General features: G+C 44.7%; 1 protein-coding gene across 2 annotated transcripts in view; it reads left to right on the top strand.

Annotated features, from left to right (window-relative positions):
• HPCAL1 (hippocalcin like 1) overlaps positions 1-27433 on the top strand; it is a 255370-nt gene that overhangs the window by 58671 nt on the left and 169266 nt on the right. Inside the window, exon 2 of one of the 2 annotated variants that reach the window (XM_073674160.1) lies at positions 20033-20092. The exons of the other annotated variant lie outside the window; for it this stretch is intronic. The gene's annotated coding sequence lies outside the window, so the exon portion shown is untranslated. The remainder of the gene's footprint in view (positions 1-20032; positions 20093-27433) is intronic. 2 annotated transcript variants of the gene reach the window in all.

The following is a 27433-nucleotide window of genomic DNA, read 5'->3' as shown; positions in this document are numbered from 1 at the left end:
CAGTAGTGTTCAAAATAATAGCAGTGTGTTCAAAACATGAATTAAGCACAAATTCTTTATATTAGTTTTTATTTCCGTGCATTGGGAACATTGCACACTATTTTCTCATTCAAAACATGAAGAGGAATGTATATAATTTTTAACTACTTTACAGAAAATAACAAAAATGAACATTGGGCTGTTCTAAAAGATAGCAGTGTCTGCATTTGTCTTTACAAACTCACAATATGCACTCTTCTTTTTTATTTGAGGATTTAGCATTCCTGTGAATCACTAACCTAATATTTAGTTGTAGATCCACAGTTTTTTAGAACTGCTTCACATCTATGTTGCATAGAGTTAACCAACTTCTGGCACCTGTAAACTTATATTCCAGCCCAGGAAGCTTTGACTACATCCCACAATTTTTTGGCATTTGTTGACTTTGCCTCAGAAACGGCATTTTTGATGTCATCCCACAAGTGTTCTATTGGATTAAGCTCAAGGGATTGGGCTGGCCACTCCATAACCTCAATTTTGTTGGACTGGAACCAAGATTTTGCTTGTTTACTGGTGTGTTTAGGGTCGTTGTCTTGTTGAAACACCCATTTCAAGGGCATATCCTCTTCAGCTTAAGGCAACATGACCTCTTCAAGTATGTTAATATATGCAAACTGGTCCATGATCCCTGGTATGCGGTATATAGGTCCATCACCATAGTAAGAGAAACATGCCCACATCATGATGCTTGCACCACCATGCTTCACTGTCTTCAGAGTGTACTGTGGCTTGAATGCAGAGTTTGGGGGTCGCCTGACAAACTGTCTGCAGCCCTTGGACCCAAAAAGAACAATTTTACTTTCATCAGTCCACAAAATGTTTCTCCATTTCTCTTTAGGCCAGTTGATGTGTTCTTTGGCAAATTGTATCTGCTTCAGTACATGTCTTTTTTTAACAATGGGACTTTGCGGGGACTTTTTGCTAAGAGATTAGCTTCACACTGGCGTCTCCTAACTGTCAGAGTACTCACTGGTAACTCGAGACTGTCTTTGATCATTGTGAGGACCTGGCCACTTACTAAATACTTTTCCAGCACTGAGCACCCATTTTCATCTATCTTATTTTCGTATTTTGTTAGAAATTTGCTTGCTGTGTTTTGTTAGTGATTTGTTTGCTCATCAGTTCAACCTCAGGTATCTATTCCATTTACTGACCAAATCTCCGAGACCTTGGGCCATTGTTAACTTCGTCACCACAGATAGTCTCACATGCAAATCCAGGGGATGGGTCCCACCTGAGAAAATATCTCCACTAAGGCACAATTAGCTGGGGGAGGGAGGGATGAGCTCTTCTGCCGATTCAGGGGGCTGAGCCCTGTGCAGGAGAAAGAGAAGATTCATTGCTAATCGGACTGAGAGCTGGGTGGAATCACGGGCTGCGGTCGTGATATCCATCATCCGAAGGAGCATATGCTGTGACTGCCAATATACCGGCAGGAGATACAAAAAGCTGTGGGCCAACCAAAAGTTGGGGGACAGTGGGTATCACCTGGTACTGGGCAGTGGAACTACTGATCCCAGGTTGGAAACTCAAGGACTAAGAGAATTGCCTGTTGGACATTTACCTGGAATTGCTGTTCACAATGGTCGGAAGGAATAAAACTAATTGCATCGATAATCTGCCTAGGTGATTATTAAAATACACAACCACACATCTTTACAATCATCCTGGAGCTGATCTTTGGCTGAGCCTTTACCATTCTGGCTATTCTTTGATCCATTCGAATTGTAGTCTTCCGTTTTCTTCCACGTCTCTCTGGTTTTACTTTCCATTTTAAAGCATTGGAGATCATTTTAGCTTAACAGCCTATCATTGTCTACACTTCTTTATAAGTTTTACCCTCTCCAATCAACTTTTTAATCAAAGTACGCCGTTCTTCTGAACGATGTCTCGAGTGACCCATATTTCTCAGTCTTTCAAGGAGAAATGCATGTACAACATGTGCTGGCTTCACCCTTAAATAAGAGCCACCTGATTCACACCTGTTTCTTCACAGAATGATTGACCTCACTAATTGAACTCCACACTGCTATTATTTTAAACACATCCCTTTTCAATTCAAATACTCAGACTCAAAAACCTGCAGATCATGAATGCTGAGACTGTTGGTTTTCTTATAATCTACTGCACCAACTGGTAAATGGTTTGACATGTGGTAATAGAATTTATACCAAACACAGTGATTAATATGGTTAGTCATATTGGACTGCTATTATTTTGAACACTACTGTATGAGTAATTTTGACTGTGATCAACAACTGGCTTGTCTCCATGATTTTTTTGAGGATCATTTGGACTTATGAACAGCCCAATAGAATATAATTTGTATGTGTTTTATCCATGAATATCACTGTACGTGATAAACTGACATCTGAATGAGGCCAAATATGAGCTTGAAAAAATTCTATTAGAAATTGAGGATTCAAATACTTCTTATTATGCCAACCATTTTTAAAAATGAATCTGTCCTACCCTTCCCTAAGGCTATTTTCCCACGACGAGCTTTCGGTGAGTTTTTGATGTTGCAGTTTTTCTGCACCATTTTCTGCACCCATTAAGTAAAATAGGTTGCTTGAATTTTGTCGAAAATAGCTTAAAAAAATTCACCAAACACTCATTGTGGGAATGTAGCCAAACAGCCTGCCTTGTCCAGTCAACCCCAGTTGTTGAAAGCCATACATTTTCCATACAGCTATCTGTTGCAAGGGAAGTGTGATAGTACATGGTGGACACGCAAATTAACAACCTTTCAATAAGTACATGGATGGGATGAGTCCACCAAAAAGAGAACAGCATTCTGCTCTGGCTTTTAAATGGTTGTTTTATTTATAAGCATCAGTTTTATTCGCCATATCGTACTGTAAATCATCAAGCCTGTAAGGCCTCATTCAGACATCTCTGTTTTTCATAAATGGAAAACATATCCAATATAGTTTCTGGTGCAATTCACATGTCCATGGTTTTTTTTGTGCACTAAGGGCCTGATACATCAAATTGTTTATGCCTGGAAACTGGCGTAAAACACTTGCAACATTATTGTGCAGAGGCAGAGATTGCATTTTCATGCCAGTTTCAAGCAGCTTTGCCTAAATGAATGGAGCCATGGAGAAGCCAGGGCGGGACAAGGCGTGTCTATGCCAGCCCATCAAATACATAGAAAAGGGTGGCGTTTCTTACTCCAGAAATGTAACTCTAGTCCGTGACTGGAGTAATGTCTATAGCGAAGCACATGGAGGCGCATGCCACTGATCAGATGTGCCGAATTCATTAAGTGGCATATGCTTTTAAATGAGGGTGTGCTTGAATAAAATTCTCCAAAGTCACTAAGACTGGCGTACAAAACGCCAGTGGTATTGAATAGGTGCTTACATTTTTCAAAAGAGAAATAAAAAATAGAGATATGTCCATTTTTGATCAAACTTCCCAATTCAAATCAATTTTAGGGGAAGTTTTAAAAAAAATGTTTACATTTTTTTTTTGTATATGACAAAAATACATAATAAAAATGGACACAAAGACCAAAAGGGATTGAACACTGGATCCAGCACTTTCATCAAAAAATGTGTGGAAAAAAATGGTCGTGTAAATGAGACTTAAAGAGGTTTTCCCATGAACAAAGTTAATTTTAATCAACATTTTAATCAATAGATCTTGGAATAATAATAAGTTCCACAATTGGATGTGATTAAATAAAATGTCCCTGTGCTGAGATAATCTTATAAATGTGCCCCTGCTGTGTACTGTGTAATGGCTGTGTCTGACTGTACAGGAACATGGTCTGATCATACCACATCTCCTGGGCAGGGGAGGAAGCAAAAGAGTATACAGACATTACAGCAGGGGATCACAGCTGAATCTTTCTTTGAGGTAATACATTGCTTAAAAACAGGCAGTGAAATGTATTACCTCACAAAAACAATCAGCTGTGATCCCATGCTGTCCTGTCTGTATACTCTTTTGTTTTCTCCCCCTGCCCAGGAGCTGTGGTATGATCAGACCATGTTCCTGTACGGTCAGACACAGCCATTACACAGTACACAGCAGGGGCACATTTATAAGATTATCTCAGCACAGGAACATTTTATTTAATCACATCCAATTGTGGAACTTATTATTATTCCCAGATCTATTGATTAAAGTGTACTTTGTTTGTGGGAAAACCCCTTTAAATACAAGATTAGCTCTAAGTGTTGAATACAAATCCTTGTAGTTCAACTTTGGTTTTGGTAGAAGCCCATTACATTGTCTAAGTAGCGGAGACTTAATCATTACATGCTGCAGCAGCGATCATCCTTTAATAGTCTGGGATTAGCAGACATTTTTATCCGGCAGCTTGTCTCAGGTGATGCTATTTTTATGTTATCTGCATTAGGAAAACGTTTGGCATCTTTTCTCTTGCAGCACCGAGTTAACAAGATTTACTATATTTACTGCGCCGCACATGACATAGAACAGGTCACAATAGTTAAAGGGGTATTCCCATCTCCAAGATTCTATCCCAATATGTAGTAGGTGTTATAATAATAATATTAGCAAATACCTCCAATTAGAAATGTAGTATAGTTTTTCTGATTCACTATGTCTTTCCTCATGTGCTAGCATTGCAGGACCTTAGGTATCCATGGTTACGATCACTATCAACCAACTAACTATATCTGTGGTCGTAACCATGGATACCTAAGGTCCTGCAATGCTAGCACATGAGGAAAGACATAGTGAATCAGAAGAACTATACTGCATTTCTAATTGGAGGTATTTTCTAATATTATCAATATGACACCTACTACATATTGGGAGTTGGGAATACCCCTTTAAGAGAAGGGCCCCGTGGGCAGCCGAACCTTTCACTTTCTGCTCTCTGCCTTACTGATCTGTCTATTGCTTTCATATGCAGAAGAAAATACAAATTTGCAAGACGACAGCGTTAAAGAGGAACTGACAAGTCTGCGGTAGCATTTAAGAAGAATTTTTTGAAGTTTTCAACATAGAGTATGGAGAACAGTATGTCACAAATCTTTGAAGATTTTTAGAATTGCTATCTGAATAGTTGAGGGATTGAGCCTTCTGTAGAAGGGTTTTCCCACTAAAGTAAGCAATGGTATCTCAAGCATAGACCATTAATTACTGATTGGTGGTGGTCCACACTGGCAGACAAAGACAGAAAAGGGCCCCTGTGCAAGACAATATATGGGCCCTTGCAGTCCAATAGCTCATTGTGCACAATTTCACAGGTTTTGGAGGTAGAAATGGGCCCCTTTCCTCTTCGGCCACTGTGCGGCTTCGCAGGTTTCACCAATGATATGTCCGCCCCTGGTGGTCCCACTACCAGTACCATAAATCATCATGTGCCTAATTGCTAATTAGGCCTTGTGGTTCCTTTTTTGTTTTCTCTTGCAGCCATCCACCATGCAGCTAAACAGTTTAGGGTTACACGGAGGCATGTCGCGTTCCCATGCCCAGGTTGCTTGGGATCACTGTTGTGCAGGAATAATGCCGTAGGATATCTCTATCTGTACCATCGTCTTCAGAAATTGTCACCAATCAAAATGTTATTGCATTTTCTAGTTATCTAACATTTACCTTAGCATGTAAAGACTGTGTGACAAGGCCACATGTATCAAAGCGGCAATTTATGCTGCTGATATAAGGGACCCAGTCCACGTTGGCTTCATTCCAAATTTAATGGCTGCAAATGTCTCATGCAAAGTTTCCCTCCTCAGAGGACCTAAAATGTTAATATACAAGTGACTCGCCCCCTGGGCCGTGGGGCACTCGGGACCGGACTTCAGGGCAATGCTGGGAGTAGTAGTGGCGACCCGGTCCCGTGGCTCAGGGTGGTCAGACCAGTGGTAGTCTACTATGTGCTTTGCAATGTCCGACTACGCCACCCGTGGATTGCGGCTATTATGAACCGCCGCTGCAAGGCAGTCCCCTGAGGCTGATGGTGTGTGCAGCTGAGATCGTATAACTCCCCACGGGAAGAGTGTAGCCCCAGGGCAGTGTAGTAGATGGTGGGGGTGATGGTGAAGGGAGTCCCAGTACCGTTAGTGCTGGTGAAGTAAGAAGCACAAAGACAACATGTTGCAGTCCAGGGTCTTTTACTCACAGTTCGTATACTCCAAGCCACTTCGGTACCGGCAGTGACTGCCCAAGCCGTGCTGTGTCCACCAGGCGAGGGGCTCGGTCAACCCCCAGGCAATTCAGGAGTATGGCACAGGACTCCCTTCTATCCTTCCTCTGGCTCGTGCCCCACCAGTGACCAAGCTTTTGTCCAGCTGCCGCGGATCTATGCGGGTAAACGTGGGCCCCGTTTCCCGCTATCCTATACGGTGCCTTCCTAGCAAGGTTTAGCAGGGGGTCGCACCAAGTGATGATCACGACCTCCGGTTCTTGGCTGAGGATTATTTGCCTCCACCAACTTGGGATCCGGTACCCTTTTCTTGCCTGACCCGTCACCCGTAATTTCCTGGGTCCTTAGGGTCCCTTCTGCCTTCTTGTTTCTGAGCCCTTCTGTTTCTCTGTCACTCCTCCTCCTTTCCTGTTCCTTCTTCTCCTCCTTCCCTCGGCCTCTTCTCCAGGCCTACTTCTCCTTCTCCTCCCAGGCTCCGGCCTTCACCCTAGGCCTGCCTTTAAGCAGAGCTCCTACAGAGCCTCCGCTCCCTGTCTTCTCCTCTCACTGACTAGACTCCTGTCCTAAGATGGTGCCCACCTGAGTGTGAGCTCAGGTGACCAGCACCCAATGAGCTCCTACCTATGCTCAGAAACCGTCCCCTTCTGCTCCTACATCACTGGGTTTTCCTCCCCCTCCCCACTCCAGCCAGGGACATGGTCTGTCGTGCCTGCATTACTGTATAAATGGGAGCACCGTTGAGCTGTCCCCCGGAAATGGGGTGTGTGTGATGCATGCAGCTAACTGAGCCCTGGTCCATACTTCGTCCTTACCCGGGAGTGGAATACCACACCTCTGGCAGAGATGCAATACCCCTGTAGCGGCCGAACCCTCGGGGCGCTACACAAGTATGGGGAACAAACCTATTGATAGGGGAAAGAAAATAAGTTTTAGGTTTGCCAATTGCTCTTTGTATCAGGTGATATACTGTTGTCAACAACAGGGTGCCAAGATATAGGGGCATATTCACTAAAACTGTCTACTTGTTAGAAAATGCAAACTTAAGCCCTGATTCATTAAAGCTTTTCACGCCAGAAAACTGGCATAAAAAGCTTTGAAAAGTCGCAAAATTTTTGCACAACACAAAATTGAGCAAAAATGTTACGACTTTTGGCATTTTCACTCCATTTTCACCCAGCTCCAACAAATTGGGCATGATGGATCATGGCAGCCGGTGCTCATCAAATTCATGACAAGCTTTGGCGTCCCAAATGCTACAAATCTTAATCCAGTAATTGACTGGAGTAAGATTTGTGGCGACACTCACATAGAAGTGCAAACCACTTTGTGCTTCACCTGATTTATTAAGAGGCGAGTGCCTCTTAGGTAATCAGGTACCTCGAACGGGGACAAAAATTGTGCACCGCTTGACTTGGATATAGTCCATTAGTGCTCATTTATAGGCAGAAAATTACTTGAGTAAATGAGCTTTAACACTACAATGGAGGGTTTAGGGCATGCCATGGATCACTGTACTCTACAATAAAGGGTTTTGTGACCCTTGAGCTTTAGAAAGTGTTGGTATTTTTGAGGGTTTTTGACTAGTGTACATATTATGCTTAGCCAGAAAGGACCACCAGAATGCCAGAAAATTGTCCATTAAGCCCAGGTTCCAAGAGGACACAATCTTATTTGAATGTATTGATCGAACAGGAAGACCTAAAATGTATTTGCTCTGGTGAGCCTAAGGGATGCCAGCTCTATTCTGACAGCAGAACTGTACATTGTGTATGTTTACTGTACAGATTGCAAACTAGGATTCCAGTAGATAAAGTTTTGGTGGCATCTGAGGAATAATACCAAGATAGATACCCGTCTAGTCATATCTGACCCTTTGATACTCTATAGGCTGTACCTTGCCATGCTTCCCTGTTTTCCACAGCTTCTTTCAATTGCTTGATGTTCATTCCCAAATCATTCCTGATGGTATACAGCCAATGGGTTTTCTGTTTTCTGTTTGCTTGTGCCACTGACGATTTCGAATAACATCTCTCTTTCTAGTGAGTTTTCCATTTTCACAAGTCCATAATAGGTCAATTTTTATCTGGTAGGCTTGCCTTCTAGGGACATGACTAAGCAGTGAGTATATATGATCAAGAACATTTTTGTTGGTAATCCTAGCTGTCCATGGGATTTGTATAAGTCTTCTCCTGCATCACAGCTCAAAGGCATAAATTTTTCATCTGTCCGCTTTCGCGAGTGTCTACATCTCACCGCCATATGTCACAATTGAGAAAACAATCGCAGTGATCAGTCTTTGACGGTGATTGAGATGTACATTGCACTACCATATTTGGTCCATGCTCACCATGGATGCTCTCTTCGGTTGAACTGCCACTGTGATCAAAGAGGGTTCCCAATAAAAACGAAGCTGTTAACCACTTCTATTTCTTCAATGGTGATCTTTAAGTGGTCTGCCTCATTGGTGGTAGTCATGATTTTTGTCTTCTCGATGTTCAGGTGAAGGCCCATCCTCTTGCTTTCTTGTTTCATCTTCAAGATCAATTTTTCACGTTCTTCTCTTTCTCTGCCAGTAGGGATGTATCATCTGCAAATCTCAGATGCTGGTTCTTCTGATTATTTTCACCCCAACACAAGAGTCATGCCAGGATGGGGGGGCCCCTATTATACTTTTTAAAAGGTGGACCTCTTTGCATGTATTCTAGGATTTTTTTAATCACTTTATAACTAATCTCAATGGAACAAAGTCACCGAGTGTTTCTGAGCCTTGAAGCCTTTGGGATGAAGCAGAGATGCTGTGCCCCCACATCTATAGAATAAATAGCCTCCTACTTTTGTACCTCAGATTAATGACAAAAGCATTCATCCTTTTTTTTCCTCCTTGTATAAATAACGTGAAGGACTGAGTGTAATTAAGTAGCCTTATTGTTTGCTGTGTTTGAAGTGGAGTTAATAATTGATGCGGAGCTTCAGCCTGACTGTGTGAGAAAAGACCGCCATGTCATGTTGCGTTCATTAGAATAAATCTCAATGATCGCTTCACCTACAAAATTTTCATTTTAAAAAGTCAAGATCTCCGTCTAACGACTGATTCCTAGATTTGTTCTTCTTCAGAAAATTTTCTAGATAGCGGTTTGCGCATCTCGGTTTCCTTTTTTTTTAGTTTAGGACAGTGATAATATATTAAAAGGCTTAATGCCCATTGTTAACCTGGACGGTTAAGTACCATTTTACTTTTTTTTTTTCATGGCGAATCTCTCGAGCCGAGTACAGTACTTAGCTGCTTTGAGAGTGCTCTCATCACGCAAGTGTAGTAAAGGCAGCCATTATATAATGTATGGCCTGTCAGCTCATTATCACTGAGGCGCCAAGTACCTCACATCTCTGTGCTATTAGCTTGGATTCATTTTGTTTAATGCTCTCGGCCTGTATCCTAATAACTGGGTCAAGACAGAGTGACTTGTGGGCACCTCCTCGTCACCCAAAAACTAAATATTGTTCACACTATGGGGCGAGATTTATGACTCCGTCTATAAGAAAAACAATAAGTTGGCCATAGCAACCACTCCTAATGTAGCTTTTAACAGAAACTGAGCTCTGGTTGCAATGGCCAACAAGGTCTTTTCCTTGTTTTTTTCGGCCTGTATTTTTAAATGTAAGCTTCATTTTGAGTCGCCAGTAATATTCAGTAATATATTTTACTTCTCTGGATTCAACATTTCACCTTGTTTGATGTGAAAGACCTGGTCACACCTGACCTTTTCCATTACCTATGTCTAGGAAAGAACAAGAAATAGAATTTAATACAGGTGAAAAAAGAGAGCAGCATCGAAATGTAGATGAGTAAAAGTACCACGTTGGGCACAACTGATACTGTGTTGTGCAGAGTGTGAAAAGTCAGTGTATGACAGATACTAAGGGTTAGAGTGTGGGACGGGGGACTCTTGCTGTCGTATTCCTTTTCCTGAAGACAGTAATTGCGTCATTGTGATGTAATGTGAATAGTGTAATGGGTTAATGACGAGTAGTTTTACCGTAGGAACAGTTACAGTTAATGTTTGGGACTAGCCCGGAGTGGGAGGGGATAAGCTTTAGGGAAAGTAACAAGTTCCTGTCAGAGAATCAGATAGGGCCTGGAGTGCGTAGTGAATGGACCTAAAGGTCCAAAGTGAGCAGTGCCGCATTCTGGGGTGACTCTAAGTGAGAGGAGACTGAAGGAAAGGGATAGCGAAATCCGGATTACAAGAGACAGTGGCCTTCCGAAAACGGGTCCTAGGAGACGACACCTAACCACAAGACCCCAAGCTTATAACGCTGGAAGGTAATGGGCCTAAACAATACTGAGTGCGTGGGACAAGTGGAGGGTCCCAGGCTGGAGTTCAAGAGCGTCAGCTTTACCGGCCATACTGGCAAACTGAGGGGGAAGAGGACACGGAACCGCAGGACAAGTAGATGACACTTGTTGATCACTACTGTTGTGTTAAAGCTAAATTGTGGCAAAATGGGAAGAAACAGTGGAGATAGAGCCCTGGAGTAAACTACTGAGGAAGGAAATTGTGTGGAAAATGTTGTAAAGGAAACGTTCATAAGACTTTGTACCCACTACCTCCTGTATATATTCCTTACCAAGTTCCCGTTCAGTAAAGAGTTTATTTTTGAATGGTGGTCTCCCTCATTGAACTGTGCAACATCTGGTCCTGGAAAAACCCCACCACCGGTTACATGTGACCTGCACGGGTGTAGTGCCCACACAGCACAAGTCCACACACCCAGCCAGGAACCCCACTTTCATGTAACGTGCTGGGGTGCCACAGACGAGTGCCTCGCCCACGGCTACTCCCTCCTCGCCAAGTCACACTTGCAAATGACTGTATTTTCAGTCTAAGTGCGATCCAAAAAAACATTGGATCGCTTTCAGAACAATGTTATGCTATGGGGTTGTGCACATGTCTGATTTTTTTTTCTCAAACAGAGCCTGTCCAGATAAAACCTCGCAGCATGCCCAAGTTTGATCTGATATTCGGATCGCACTCGCCCATGCAAGTCATTGAGTCCATGGAAACCATCGGACTGCACTCGGTTGACAGTGAGTGCGATTTGCACAGACTGACAAAATGAAGAAGGTGAAGAAATGTTTTCCCCATCTTCTCCTCATCTGAGAGAATTGGATCACACTATGATTACACTCCGATCAAACACTGATCAGAGTTTGATCGGAGTGTGATTTGCATAATCGGCCCTATTCTCTTGGATGAGAGAACATATGGTTGTGTGACCCTAGCCTAAGGCTGTATCCACACTGCGTCTGTGCAGTTAGCCTACCGTAAATGTGGGGAGCTTTTCCTGATTTATACTACAATGTTCCTATGGGCAACCATGTATTCTTTTGGCCTCTGCCTGGCCGGTATGTATCTGCATATCGTTTGTTTTGCTGTATAGGAAAATGCTGAAAGAAACATATACCATGCTTTATACAGTTTTTACAATGGCTCTCTTTGGTGGATGGATGCCTGACTGTGTACAATGTTGGGCACATGCTCCCAACAGTGGGCTGAAACACAGTGTGTACATAGTCTAACTCCTTTAAGAAGAACCTGTCACCAGTAAGATGTTACTGTTTTACCCGGGGTAAATGCCACTGTTCTCCTGAATCTGACTTTATACTCCTTTCTGTTTTTGAGATATGGCCTCCTTATCCATCTATATAAATCTAGTTGTTGTTTTTTTCACCCAAGTAGGCATGGTAACAAGATCAGATTTCTATATATGAAAGAGGGGTCTATATCTCATAAGTGCAGTAAAGCGTGTGTGTGCTGTGGTGGACATCGTTACGGAAAAGTAGTGTGGTGGGCACGATCATGGAAGGACTGTGGCTCTCAGGAAGTCAACTCTTGTGTATGTGTAGCACCCTGAGGATTCGGCTGCTACAGGGGTATTGCACCTCAACCCAGAGGTATGATATTCCACTCCCGGGTAAGGATGGAGTGTGAAACTGAGCCCAGAGAGCTGCATGCACTACACACATCCCATTTCCGAGGAACAGACCAACGGTACTCCCACTTAGAAATGTGCAGGTACGACCGAGCCTGTTCCTGGCTGGAGTGGGAGGGGGGTGGTACATCCCAGTAGTGTAGGGGCAGATAGGGGGAGCAGCCTGGGTAAAGATAGGAGCTCATTGGGTGCTGGTCACCTGAGCTCACACATAGAGGGAGTATTTAAGGTGGGCACCATCTAAGATCAGGGTCAGTCAGTCTGTGAGAAGCCAGAGGAAGAGAGCAGAAGAGCAGCTCCAAGCCCCAGAGAGAGAGAGAGGAGAAAGGAAGAAAGACCCAGAGGGGGTGAAAGAAAAGGACTCTGAGAACCCAAAGTCCATCACCGGGTGAAGAGTTGGCAACTGGGTACCGGATCCCAAACTGGTGGGGGCTAAAGCACACCCTAGCCAGAGACCGGAGGCCGTGGGCAGGATCTGCCACGGCCACCCACCACATCCACCCTGAAGGCAAACCACGTGAAGGGTCAGGGAACCCAAGGCCAAGGGTCTCCCAACAGAAGGCCCGAGGGAGCTGGACCTAGGTGGATCCCTGGTGGGGACGGCCAGAAGACAGGACAGGAAGGAGGGCTCAGGGTCACGCTCCGGACTTGCTTGGGGGTTGGCTGAATCCAGGACCTGGTGGACGCAGCACGGCTCGGGTGGTCACTTGAAGCTGGAGTGACCGGAACATCAGCAGTAAGTAAATACCCTAAACTGCACAACCCGACTCTGTCTTTAATTACCATCTATGCTGCACCACCACAACCCCCATCCTCTGCACCTGACCCCCTGAGGCTATACCCCACCCGTTGGGGGTTATACTATCAAAAGCTGCACCAACACCATCAGCCTCAGCGGACCCTGCTGCAGCGGCGGCCGTAGTGACCGCAATACAACGGGTGGCGTAGTCGACATAAAGAACTTTATAACATCTGTAGGACTGCCACATACTCTGAGCTTGACACCCTGGGCACGGACCGGGTCACAGCCACTCGGAGACTACAACCCCCATCTGATCCGGCTCCGGGTATTCCCCTAAAGAATATGGCCCAGGGGGTGCGTCAACTTTGGCGTAGTCGGCAGGATTACGTGCCCACAACAACCGGGTACTGCGTGCCTGAAGAAAAGAACGAGTTTACCTCAAAAAGAAGTCTCCTGCCGGTTCCGGAGGGTCCCCGCCATCGGACTCCATCACAGGTCGATTCCCGCCGGTTGTCCGCCATTAACAGCTTTTTCCCGCCATCTGCAGAGTTTCCCGCCACTGGGAGACGATTCCCGCCATTTCCAAAGGTTTCCCGCCTTGGAAGAGCGGACGCCATTATGGGCGTGCCAGAGGGTGGCAAGAGGCCACCTCCCATCGTGGGCCAGGACCGAAAATGGCGCCAAAAGTGGAAACCGCCCCCACCAACAGAGACTGTGATGCTAGAGGTGTCTGTCAGCGTGAAAGAACTGCCCCTGGAGCTGACAATCACCAAGTGGCCCCGGGACCGCCCTCGAAGTGGGAGGACTGAGAAGAAGAGAACAAAGATGGGTGTCGCCTGGAGCAGTCTGGAGAGAGCGCACCCGGAGACAAGAAGCCTAGAGCTGAGTCCAGAAGAAGCTTACCCGGAGATGGGAGAAGAGCAGAGCAGCACCGGCCCGCTGGCCAGGAGCCTGCTGGAAACAGCAGAAGGAGAGCAGAGCAGCACCGACCCGTTGGTCAGGAGCCTGCTAGAAGCAACGACCCCACTAGGCTTAGTGGAGGTCCTGGCACAGCTCCCCCGAGATCGGGAGTGTGCACAGACTGCGCTGGAGGGCCTCGCACGGAGGATGGCCTGGGTACAGCGAGAGACGTTGGCGGAGTGGAGCCGAGAGATGGCCCAGCAGGCTGAGACTCGTCAGCGGAGCACGCCACCCGAGACGAGGAGACAGACCGCCTCTGAGGATGGCGCAGGAGGACTGAAGGCCGGAGACGGCGCCGAGAAGGGAGCCGAACGAAAGGAGGCAGGTAAAGGGGACGTCTCTACCCCAAGCCGGGAAACCGCGTGCCTGCCCCAGCTCCCCGTCGCAGAGCCCGAAGTACCCCCTGCCGTGCCCGTAACCGCAACGTCACCGCCACAGACTAGGCCTCAACCGGAAGCCGCAGCCGCGACCCCTGTGACGTCACACGCCTCGACCCCGAGCGTGACCAAGCAGGAAGTACCACCAGCCTGGTCGCAAGGCCTAGTACCCCCGGGCGCCGCAATACCAACAGCGCCCCCTACATCCGCGGAGCCACCGGCCTGGTCGCAGGGCCAAGTAGCCCAGGGCGCCGCCGTCCTTACGGTGCCCTTCACTTTCCAGGTGCCCCAGGCCTGGCCGCAAGGCCTGGGCAACCCGGGCGCCACCACCCCCGCGCCCATAAAACCAAGAGTGCCGCATCTGGGAGAAGATCTGTTCGCCCAACATACGTGCCCGGATGGGCAGCCCTTTATATGGTCACCGGAGTTTCACCATCCCCGACTCCGGAAAGAGAGACCCCTAGACGAGCCCCTGATTCCGGTTCCAAAGCCCGTAAAAAGGACCTCGCCCCCGCTAGAGGAGGCACAGTTTGAGTGGGACCCCACCGGAGAAGACCTCTTGGGGTTCACTCAGGAGACTCGGGCAGCCGCAGCGGACCGTGCAGAGTGCTGCCGCCAGCAGCTCGAGGTCTTTGAGAGAGAGCGGAGAGAGAGGCGGGTCCGGGAACAGCAAGCTCAAGTAAGGAGCGCGGAGCAGAAGAGCCGGGCCAGGAGAGACCCCCGTGCAGCGCATAGTCCCCGCACCACCGGGACTGTGATCAAGTTTAACATGCAGCATGGGTGGGGCTTCATCCGAGACCACCGCACCCCAGGCGACGTCTTCGTGACCAGGAGAGACGTTGAGTCCCACCTACCGGAGGGACACAGAGGACGTGACCTGTATATAGGGGACGAGGTCACCTTCACCCGGCACAAGTGTGCCAAAGGACCCTACGCCCTCCATGTGCATCGCCTGACGGAGGAAGAGCTGCGGTGTGAGGAGGAAGAACAAGAGGACCCGGACGGGTCTGAAGCTAAAGGTAACCACAAAGAAAGAGCAGGAGGACGTCGTCGTTGAGTACGGCAGAGTAGAAGCTGTATATAGTTACCCGTAGGGGTACCAAAGAAACTGTTGCTGATAATATAGTCCCCGTTGGGACCAGCAAGTGTGAACTGTTTACCCGTTTATCCCTACTACCTGGCCGAGGACTGAGAACGGCCACCTATCCCCTTTTGTATATAGTTGCGCGTCCTAAAGCGCCCCCTACTGGTTTTACAGGAAAACCACTTCCAAGAAAAGAGACTGTCGCGCTTTGCCCGGTCACCAGTTGCACAGTGACCGGAGGAGGAGCCAGAGGCGACGAGAATGTTATTAATATGAAAAGTTTTATGATGATGCTGATATATATATGATATTTTATATGTTTTTATTATGTTGTTTATATGAAAAAAAAAAAAAAATGTATGTTTGTGGATGTTTATCTCTTACAGCCCGAGGACGTGCTGTGGTTTACCAGGGGGGAATGTAGCACCCTGAGGATTCGGCTGCTACAGGGGTATTGCACCTCAACCCAGAGGTGTGATATTCCACTCCCGGGTAAGGATGGTGTGTGAAACTGAGCCCAGAGAGCTGCATGCACTACACACATCCCATTTCCGAGGAACAGACCAACGGTACTCCCACTTAGAAATGTGCAGGTACGACCGAGTCTGTTCCTGGCTGGAGTGGGAGGGGGGTGGTACATCCCAGTAGTGTAGGGGCAGATAGGGGGAGCAGCCTGGGTAAAGATAGGAGCTCATTGGGTGCTGGTCACCTGAGCTCACACATAGAGGGAGTATTTAAGGTGGGCACCATCTAAGATCAGGGTCAGTCAGTCTGTGAGAAGCCAGAGGAAGAGAGCAGAAGAGCAGCTCCAAGCCCCAGAGAGAGAGAGAGGAGAAAGGAAGAAAGACCCAGAGGGGGTGAAAGAAAAGGACTCTGAGAACCCAAAGTCCATCACCGGGTGAAGAGTTGGCAACTGGGTACCGGATCCCAAACTGGTGGGGGCTAAAGCACACCCTAGCCAGAGACCGGAGGCCGTGGGCAGGATCTGCCACGGCCACCCACCACATCCACCCTGAAGGCAAACCACGTGAAGGGTCAGGGAACCCAAGGCCAAGGGTCTCCCAACAGAAGGCCCGAGGGAGCTGGACCTAGGTGGATCCCTGGTGGGGACGGCCAGAAGACAGGACAGGAAGGAGGGCTCAGGGTCACGCTCCGGACTTGCTTGGGGGTTGGCTGAATCCAGGACCTGGTGGACGCAGCACGGCTCGGGTGGTCACTTGAAGCTGGAGTGACCGGAACATCAGCAGTAAGTAAATACCCTAAACTGCACAACCCGACTCTGTCTTTAATTACCATCTATGCTGCACCACCACAACCCCCATCCTCTGCACCTGACCCCCTGAGGCTATACCCCACCCGTTGGGGGTTATACTATCAAAAGCTGCACCAACACCATCAGCCTCAGCGGACCCTGCTGCAGCGGCGGCCGTAGTGACCGCAATACAACGGGTGGCGTAGTCGACATAAAGAACTTTATAACATCTGTAGGACTGCCACATACTCTGAGCTTGACACCCTGGGCACGGACCGGGTCACAGCCACTCGGAGACTACAACCCCCATCTGATCCGGCTCCGGGTATTCCCCTAAAGAATATGGCCCAGGGGGTGCGTCATATGTACTGAAACTAAATGGGAGAAGATACAGATTAGATACTAGAAAAAAACTTTTTGCCAGTGAGGGTGATCAATGAGTGGAACAGGCTGCCACGAGAGGTGGTGAGTTCTCCTTCAATGGATGTCTTCAAACAGAGGCTGGACAGACATCTGTCTGAGATGGTTTAGTGAATTACTTTTAAATAATTTTTAAATTAATATATCTTGTTACTTCATGTGAATCCAATTTATATGCTTTGTGTTATCGTTTACAGATGTAGATAAGCTTAAAGGTGTTTTTTTTTTTTTCCTTTACTGTAGAAATGTATAGTATGTCTATTTCACTGTCCATATGTCTGATCTTTGACCGTCCAAACTCTGAGACCCCTCAAACTAGTAAAGTGTCTCTTTAAGAATACTCATCTTGGAATGTGTACCACTCATCGTATAGTTCTCTCTTCTTGCCCAATGTTCGATCGATCAGGAAAGTTGGGGCTCACACTTTAAAGAGGTTGTACCAAGATAATAAGTTATCACCTATCTACTTGCTGATTGGTAAGGGTCTGACCACTGGGATCATCACCAATCGCTAGAATGGAGTTCTGCAGAAACCTGTCTAAATAGAGCAACGATCTGTGCACCGTCACTAGTGCTCAGCGGACCCATAGAAGTTCGGATTCTGGTACCTGACCAAACTTTAGTCCAAAGTTTGGATCGAGTAATAGAAATGAACCCGAACTTTAACCAGAACCCGAACCCCATTGAAAATAATGGCGAGCCGAACTTTTGAGCTAGAAAAAATCTCTCTCTCTTTTAAGTTCAGGTTCGCTCATCTCTAACTGTCACTCCATTTATTGCTTATGGAACTTCCAGAACTAGCTGAGCACTGTATTCTGCCATCTCTGGCAGTCCCATAGACAATGATAGAAGCAGTGGTGTACATGCTCGACTGTTACTTAATTCACCAATACATCAACATTGGTGGGGGTTGCTTCATTTGGACCTACTGCAATCAGCAAGTTGTCGCTTTCACTGAGAATAGGTGATGATTTAATATCTTGATACGACCCTTTCAACTGGGCTGTGTAGTCGGTAAGCTTAACCTCCGACTCCAACTCCTCAATTTCCCTGACACCGACTCCAACTCCGACTCCACAACTCCGACTCCCTCATACATGGCTCATGTTTAAGTGATAAATTTACTGTAGCACAGATTCATCTCAGCTAAAAGTCTAGACCCTTAGATCAGGAATAAGACATTTATAGGACATTTCATAACTTTCCCAAATTTTTATGAAAAAATATTCCCTACAAACTGCATTGAACTACTGTACCCAATTTATTATATATTTTTGTAGTTGGAGTCAGTCCATTTTATACCGACTCCGATTCTGACTCCGACTCCACCAAAATGGACACCGACTCCGACTTCACGACTCTGACTTCATGACTCCGACTCCAACTTCACAGCCTTGCCTTTCAATGAGTATTCGAGCATAAATAGCCACGCTTTTGCCAGGAATAAAGGATCAGGCACCCCCATACTCGCATTTATGATGATCCCCCTCTAGCAAAAGATTAATAGATGATTTTGTTAAAGAGATTTGTATCATCAGAAAATAACCGGCATAAGGCTTGTTTGTTAAATGTAGTTTTGCTAAGTTCTGATAATATATATTTTTTTCAATTCTCTACATTAAAAACATAAATTTAGCATTTTCACACTGGCCACTAGGACTAATACTAGACTCACGCTTTCTATTCATTACAGAATATTTTCAGCAGTCTCATTATCCATGCAGGCAGGATTACAATGACAGGTAAAGTAACATCTCTAGCTACAGTATATAACACCCAGTAAATGGTAAACAAATCAATAGAGTCAGAGCCAGTCTATTGCTGCTTACATCTAGGTGGCTGCTGAAAAGAACAGGAAATATGAATCTACTATTTGACCTAATGGGCAGTGGCAAAATTATATTTAGTGATAATAAAAAAAAAAAAAAACGATCAAAAGTTTTGAGAATTTTTATTATGAAATTTTCTTTATTTTTTCGATTTAGAGAACTTTTTTCAATTTTCCATTCTACCATCAAAATTTAAAAAAAAAGACATTGTACACAAAAGCCTGATGTAAACCAATACATTATTTTTATGATAACACATTCCTTTTAATCCTTGAACGTCCTTATCAGTAGTTATCTTTTATTTTGTTGTTAATTACAACAATCTCAGCCTCCTGTAGCTTTTTATAGTTACTATATAAAATGTAATATTCTTCTTGCATTACTAAAAGTTCTTGATGTATTATTCTGCATCTCCCGCCGCACGCAGCCTGACACCCTTTGCTTCCGGGCACCGCAGGGTCCTCTTTTATCTATTTACAGCTGGTGTAAATAAACATGGGACATCCGTGACGCATTGCAGCGGCTTCTATAAGCTTGGAAAGTTCCATCTACTTAGAAAATGATTTATTAGTATCATTGTCCTTTTTTTTTTCTCCAATGTATTTCATTCTTTAAAAAGAAACTGGTATTTAGAGAACAATTTCTAATAATTACAAGAAAAATTACTCACAAATTCTGATTGGTCTAATATATAAGATTGTGCTATAAGAGTTTATAAGGTTTTTATAAAGTTATTGTAATCTTTAAACAATTGTTATGTGTTAGAAAATTGAAGGAGTTTTCTACTTGCCTGTAGTGCAGTAAAAGTTTGTTTTTGCATAGAATTTTTCTTAGGGGGTTTCCACTACTTTTATATTGATGACATATCCTTCTACAGGTAGGTCATCATCGATATATCATCGGTAGGGATGTATAAATAGAAGAATATGTAAAAAGCTGACATCTTGCAGGCTTTGATCTACGCAGCTTTGTTATGCTATAATTCATATTTTCCGTATATCTCGCTATCTATAATCCTCGCTTGCACTTTAGTCACTGTATGACAATGGGATACATGGAGCTTGCATTTTGCCCTTTTGTATTGTTCGTAGCGTGTTGCAGTTTTAACACTTTTACCACTGAGCTTCTCACGTACACAAAATGTGACAATACACTAAATGTCCCACTACTTCGGGCTAAAAGCATTAGCTTTGTTTCTTCTCTTACAGGGTCTACGCCAAGTGATACATTGCTCTAATTTGGGACTTGATGCTGAAGTCTTCTTATTAGTAAGTTGAAGAACAATTTTACCATGTGCAGAGTATAATTGACGTCTGTAAATTAATATTTATAACAGAGACCAACCTTGTGTTTACTGGAAGAGATAATGATGTGTAATCCATAAGTCATCTACCATCTTAAAGACTCTTAGGATGGAACATGAGGCTGGGTTTCTTACGCACATAGGATTAGTCACAATTTTTTAATACATGAAGGTAACGTCACTATGCTTTTAGTACATTGGTAGCACAATATTCATATTGCACATAAAGTTTTTCCCGGTTGGGAACATAACCAATTTATATGTTCCACCTGTCCGTAATGGTAAATTGATGAAGGGCGGTGTACTCCTATAACATTATATACTCTGTTGGGTATATTTTAGTACATTGTTGAAGTATATTTAAAATTATTTGTTCAAGACGTTAAGCTGTGTCAGGTGCAGTAGATAAAGTGGGCCGCCTTAGGCGAGGGATCGATATTTACTTATTATATTACTTGATTAAAAAAATCACTGTGATATCATTGTCCTTTGGAAATGCTCTTTTTCTTCTTAATAGAGAATAATAAATCTCTCTGTGATATTGCTGTTTTAGAGTATGATAAAAAATCATTTGTGAATCTTATGCAAATTTCTTGAAAATCACTTGAAAAAAGTCTTAATGCAAAAAGTTTAAGCATAGCATAGCCTTAACCTCAGTCTTATTTACAGGTAATGTTGGCCATCTTGGGAGCACCTAAATGTGGCATTAAATGAGCATCATGGAAAATCCATGCCTCCTTTTTACAGGCCATGCCTGTTTTTCACTCCCTGAATGTGAGCTTTAACGCCAGGGACCATTTGATGAAGGAGCATCCCAGTGGGTACGCACCTTCTTCTAAGCATTGCTTTCTGAGCATTTTTATTAAGCTTATATATGTTCGTATACCTGGGAGATTTAGCAACATTTGCTAGAGTTGGAAAGGTCTTACCTTTTTCCGAGAGTTGTTGACAGGCAGGGCCTTCATGAAATTAGTTGTTATTGCTAGCCTCCCGTGCTTCTATGCTGGCATTTAGGCATTCCTACTTTAATGGCACCGAAGGAGCAGACAATGGACTGGAGGTCACCTTCCATGAGAAACTGTAAGCAGGTAAGGTTCAGACTAGCTGTCATGTGGAAGTCAGTGCAAGTTAGTAGAAGTTAGTAGAAGGACCCATGGATCCAGAGAGACAGTGTCAGTTCACACCATGGCCTCAAAAGCGTCTATGAGAAGTGTGAGAACTTGTGAGTCTAAAGAGAGCTTGTAGAGTGGGAAATCCAGAAGATGCATTCCAGCCAGGTCAGAGACCATGCATAATGAAGACTAGTTGCCCGATGCCCTATGGAGACTGCACCAAAATTTTCTGTGTGTGTTGGTTGGAAGTATTATAGACCAGGGTCATGATATATAGTTGGGCTCATGATCATTCAGGCTTCAATAAAAACTGTTATATTCAAAGTGCGTCTGTTAATATGTCCGACTGTACACACCATGATGCATAGAGAGACAATAAACTTAATGGCTACAGTAACTTTAAGTGGTGGAAGTATAAAAATAAAGTCCTTTATTTTAGATACTGTCTGCAACGTTCTACTGGGATGCTACCTTAAAAACAGTCCTGACATTTTAACATAGGTTTTCCAGGCATTTCAATGTGTCCAAAACAAAAATAGAGATTTTCATTAGGTTATTGATATAGAGATATATCAATGGGAGTATTCCTCAACCTTTTGTATTCAAACTGCCAAAGACGTTACAACCCCACACACCTGCTGAAACGTGAGCATGATCTGAAGGGATCGCACACATGTCCTATGCTGATGAACAGGATTTGTGCATGATACCTGTTCATCATATGTGCGTCTGGCAGGTGTACTATAATCGTCGCGGACTTCTCCAGATGACCTCTTTTTAAAAGAGATGTCTAAGATTTTAATAAAATGGATTAGCAGCAGGAAATCCTAAAATAACTGATACCTTTTGTTATGGATCCCGGTGGTGGAACCTCTGTGCTGCGGTGCAAGGAGGGACCAGAGGGGAGTAACTAATTATCAACTCGGACTGACCAAGGTCGCACGGCAGCTCAATCGACTCTGTGAACCAGGGAAGGACCGAGCAGAGGGACCAGGTGCTACTCTGGGCCTGTCCTTGTATGAGAGCAGGTGACTCCCACGTGTCAGAAGGCTGTCCGGTACTGCAGATGAGCACGGCAGGCGGGCTGACGGGTGATCCGGGTAGACGGGCAGGCAGACACCACAGGTAACTGGCAGGAGCCTCCAGGTAGGCTGGCTGGTAGGCACGGCAGGTAAGTGGTACGTTCTCCGAGTAGGCAGACAAGCCTGGCGGATTTGGACTGTAGGCAGACCGTCGGGCTGGAGAGTGTAATTGGCTGACGAAGACAGGTAGACAGGCTGGCGGACTGGACTGGTAGGCTGGCGGACTGGACTGGTAGTCAGGCTGGCGGACTGGACTGGTAGTCAGGCTAGCAGCGGGACCTGAGGGCTGAAGCAGAGTTTAGCACACAAAGCTACAACCTTGCACGGGCACCTCCATTTTGGAGGAGGTGCCTTTTATATGAGAGGTCCTCTGGCCATTAGCCGGGGACTCCTTAGGACGGCGCGTGCGGCCCCTTAAAGAGGGAGGGAGTGCGCATGTGCACGCGCCCTAAGCACAGTGCCCGGGAAGCTGCGCGCGCCAGCAGCAGCAGGAGCGGCGGTGAACGCCGGGCGGGGAGCGTGGCGGTGAGAGGGACGGCGTCTCTGCCTGTCAGGGGGCAGAGACGCCGATACTACACCTTTTAATTTCTTTAATCTGTCTTAATCAGTGTACGTAAATATTTGCAAAGCGGAAGGTATTCTAGAAAAAAACAGGTTTATGTCTACATACTTGAAGTGTTTCCCATCTTATCCCCTACCTGCATGTTCTTACTGATCTGCTGATACTGTTAACAGGTACGCGGATGCAACAGCACAGACAATGAGAAGACAGTGGTACTTAACAGACAACTATTTATTTGGCTAATATGAATATCTATATATATAGGCACGGTGTCAAGGGTAACAGTGAACAATGACAGTACAGTAAATTATGGCACAATTAGGACACAGGAATGCAACTAAACACGATATCTACACAACGTTATATACGTGTATATACTGTGTGTATATATATATATATATATATATATATATATACATATACACACTGTCCTCTATATCTCACAGTTAAATGACTGTTAATCAGTAATGCCTAATCACTACTGGGTCCGTCACCGTCGTCTTTCTTCTAGGCGGCTCAAAATGTCACACAGGCCCTAACGGGAGTCGATGATACTGCCATCTAGGCCGCAAGTCCCAAATTGGTGAGTTACTTGGTACACTGTACGTTCATCACACTGGCTGTCTTCGTACCCTGAAGCATGGCTCTAGCCCACACAAGCTCACCTGAACATCTCTCTCTGCAACCTGGTTATCTTCCTCGACCCTGGGTCGGCTCACTCAGCTCGGATCTCTCATCTCTGGATCTGTTCACCCAGATCTGGTTACTCCATCCTTCTCTCGGAGCTGGGTTCTCGGTCCTTCACTCATAACTGGCTTCTCGATGATTCACTTGCATCTGGTTACTCGTAATGGTGGCTATAAGCCAACTCCACTGCACCGCACGTCTGTCCTTCTACATGTCTGGCGCTGACCCCTCCCCTTCTCTTTCTTCCTGGGCTTTTTATAATTACTAACTGCCCCACTACTGTAACTTGACCTGGTGTCTCCTCTAATCTTCTCCCTCAGGGGACATGTGTTCCGCTCTTCGGTTCCTACAATTTTCATTCTCTCTTCTTTCTCTATTCTTATCATCTTTTGGTCAGCAGATGGTGATGACTGTCGCAGACACTCGGATTAAACGCTATTGTGTGTATCTCTTTACTCGTGCATCCCCTTACATTATCACCCTACACATCCTTTCATTACTACTTATTACTTCCATACAGTTTCATGTTCAGGACTTTCCCCTCCCTCTCCTCTGTGCTAGAAAACCCTTCTACCTGTCAACTTTCCATAACAGAGTATTTTTAATGACAGACATTTAAATTCCAAAGTGAAGGAAATGGCCATACATTAGTTTTAGTGAAAGTGATGGCAAAGCCACCACCCAAGGATGATGACCTCTATATGCTGGTTATGGGCTCATTTTTGTGACATTTCTGCAGGTGCAAAGACAGATGAGATAAAGCCTCTTCTGGTAAAAGACCACATCTCCTCCTAATATGGAGACCAAAACACTTAACCAATTCACCCCAGAGGGAACACGTACAAATAAAATCTGATACTGCAAAGTAATAAACTAATTGACAATTCAGACTATAGGATCGGGACCCGATTCACAACCTTACAATCCATGAAGAAATAGGGGTGATGCATAGAGTTTGGGCCAACCTTCTTCACCAGCCCACGGCCATCACTGAGGTGTCCTCTGTGTACTTTGCATATCTTAGATGTGCAATTCCCGTCAACGCCAAGCAATTAATCTGCACATTTTGTCCATCTGGTCTCACCTTTTGGTTGTTATTTTTAGACTGAAGATAAGTTCATGTAAACTGTGTGAGGTTTGTATTTTCTGCAAGTGGAGCAAACGTCACGATGGCTGCTCCACAAAAAACTAGGTTAAAGTATCAGACCTACAGTGTAGACGGGTGTCCTTTTGTAAGTGATAAGCTGAATGAATCATTGATGTCTGGCGGCACGGCTTGTGCGTAGCAGTCGCCCTGATTCAAGGACATTTATCTGATCTTGTTTTCACACTTAGGTGAAATTATGCACCACATTTTCTCAGGAAACTTTCAATCCTGGAGCTCAGAATATGTATGTGGGCATCTTATGTATGTAGATATTATACAACACGATGGGTGGCCTAGATTAGACCATTAATTTACAAATACCATTTACAGCTTTATTAGAACTGGTCCCCCATTTAAGACCCTCATCTATTCACCAGGTTGAATCCTGCAAATTCCTAGCGGTCTTGACTCTTCAATGCATTTTATGAATGGCCAACTGATTTTAAAGGGCACCTGTCAATCATTACAAGCTGCCACAATAATGATGAGTAGCGGCTCCTATGATCCTCATCTGCTATGTTGAATTAGAGAACTCTGCCACTTTGCAACATAATTTTCTCCCTGGCCCACTCTCCACTTTAGGCGGTAGACGGTAGTATCTTCTGGATTTATATCCACCAGTTCTCCGTACTCGTCCTATTTGTGTAAGAAGAGGCCTGTCAATTATGGTGAGCCTAACATGGGGTGAACCAGATCTGCTTAGCATACGCATTTTCCCAGGCTTTATTACGTGAACCAGAGGAAATCTGCCCAGCATACGCCTCTCCACAAGCCTAATGGCGTGAACCAGAGGAGATCTGCCCAGCATATGCTTCTCCATAGACTTAATGGAGTGAAACAGAGGAGGTGTGTCCAGTATACGCTTATCAAATTATAAGTATGTTGGATATGGATTGAAATTAGAATTGATTCCCATGCTATATTCATCTTTCTCTAGAATGGTCCTACTTTTTAACAATGAGGCAATGCCATGTTGCCTTGACACACGACCACAGCAGCTAATCATTGGCCACAGTGGTGATATGTTGATCTTACTGACATGCATAGAGAATTAAAATGAACATTTCCTCCTCTAACTCATTGTTTTGTCCTTAGCATATACAAATGTACAGTATATGCAAATGTACAGTATGTACATAAGAGCATTTGTGAGGTCAGACACTGATGTTGGGGAGAGGCCGGGTTCAGAATCAGAATCCACCATTCTAGTTCATCCCAAAGGTGTTGGATGAGGTTGAGGTCCGGGCTCTTTGTGGCCGATCATGTTCTTCTATACCAAACTCCCCCAACCATGTCTGCATGGACCTTGTGCACTGGGCACAGTCATGAGCAACAGAAAAGGGTCTTCCTCAAACCGTTTCCACATAGTTGGAAGCTACAATTGTTCAAAATGTCTTGTTATGCTGAAGTTTTAAGATTTCTCGTCATTGGAAATAAGGAAACTAGGCCGACGCCTGAAAAGCAACCCTATATCGTTATGCCTTCTCCATCAAACGATATAGCTGGCACAATGCAGTCAGGCAGGTAACGTTCTCTTGGCATTCACCAAACCCAGACTCGTCCATCAGATATTGAAGATAGAAGTGTGATCCATTACTGCACATAACACATTTCCACTGCTCCAGAGTCCAGTACCTGCTGCTGTACACCACTGGATCCGACGCTTAGCATTGTGCTTGGCGATGTAAGGCAGCATGCAGCCTCTCCAGCATGGAAACCCATGCCATGTATCTCCTGATTTACGCTGATCCCAATGCCAGAGGAGGTTTGGTCTTTGCAATTATTGAATCAGCAGAAGATTGAAGACTTTTATGCCCTTTGCTCTGCAACACTCAGCTGCTTTAATAGTCTATAGGACTCACAGTTCAGATCATTGAGGCTTGCACTTTTTTTTATCCATAGCTTTGAGTGTGTGTATATGTGTATAATATGTGTGTGTGTGTGTGTTTATACATATATTTGTATGTGTGCATTTGAACAGAAGTTGCTAACCATAACAACATCTTTTTCATAAGTTTTTTTTTCTCCATGTTAAAACTTGGCAGTATGTTATAATGATAAATGCCTTCTGCTCCTTCCCCTCCGATCCCCCAGGCTGACAGCTAATCTGCAAATCAGACAAGGCAAATGTATGTTGACTCTACAGAGAAAGTTTCAACATCTGTTTACTGACAGATTTGTTACTTGTTGTGTTACTAGTATTTTTTTTTTGAAGGTCACATATTTTTAACCAATGAATATGATGTAAAGTGATAAAGTAAAACTCAGCTTATCAATCCCCTGTACGTGTGCCCAGACACAACTCCATTCCGACGGCCATTTACTAGCCCCAGTCTCAGGATCAGTAGTGGTCTCAGCGATTGGATAACTTGTAATGATGGTAAAACTTATTTAACAATATTTCATCTATGATCATAAAAATCTTCTTGCCTGAAATTGACGAGATCCGGACCATACTAGCAAATGACATGGCAAAGTATAAGAATGTAAAAGGCTATTCCCGTATATTGAAAATAGTTACAAACCACAATATTAATATATTGTTTCAGTCTTTTTTATCCTTCAGATTTTCTCTTGATTTCCCAAATATACCTAATTATATACTCCATGATCCTCTGGTTTGTGGATATGGCCTGGCTTGGAGGCTGTACTAACTAACACACACAGTTGCCCTGGACATTATCCTGGCTGCGTATGCACAGGACCGAACTGGAGT

The sequence above is a fragment of the Phyllobates terribilis genome, unplaced genomic scaffold (genome assembly GCF_046119375.1).
Source record: "Phyllobates terribilis strain yellow unplaced genomic scaffold, ASM4611937v1 Scaffold_3__8_contigs__length_932513732, whole genome shotgun sequence".
Lineage (NCBI taxonomy): Eukaryota > Metazoa > Chordata > Amphibia > Anura > Dendrobatidae > Phyllobates > Phyllobates terribilis.
This window is presented reverse-complemented; position numbering and strand designations above follow the sequence as displayed.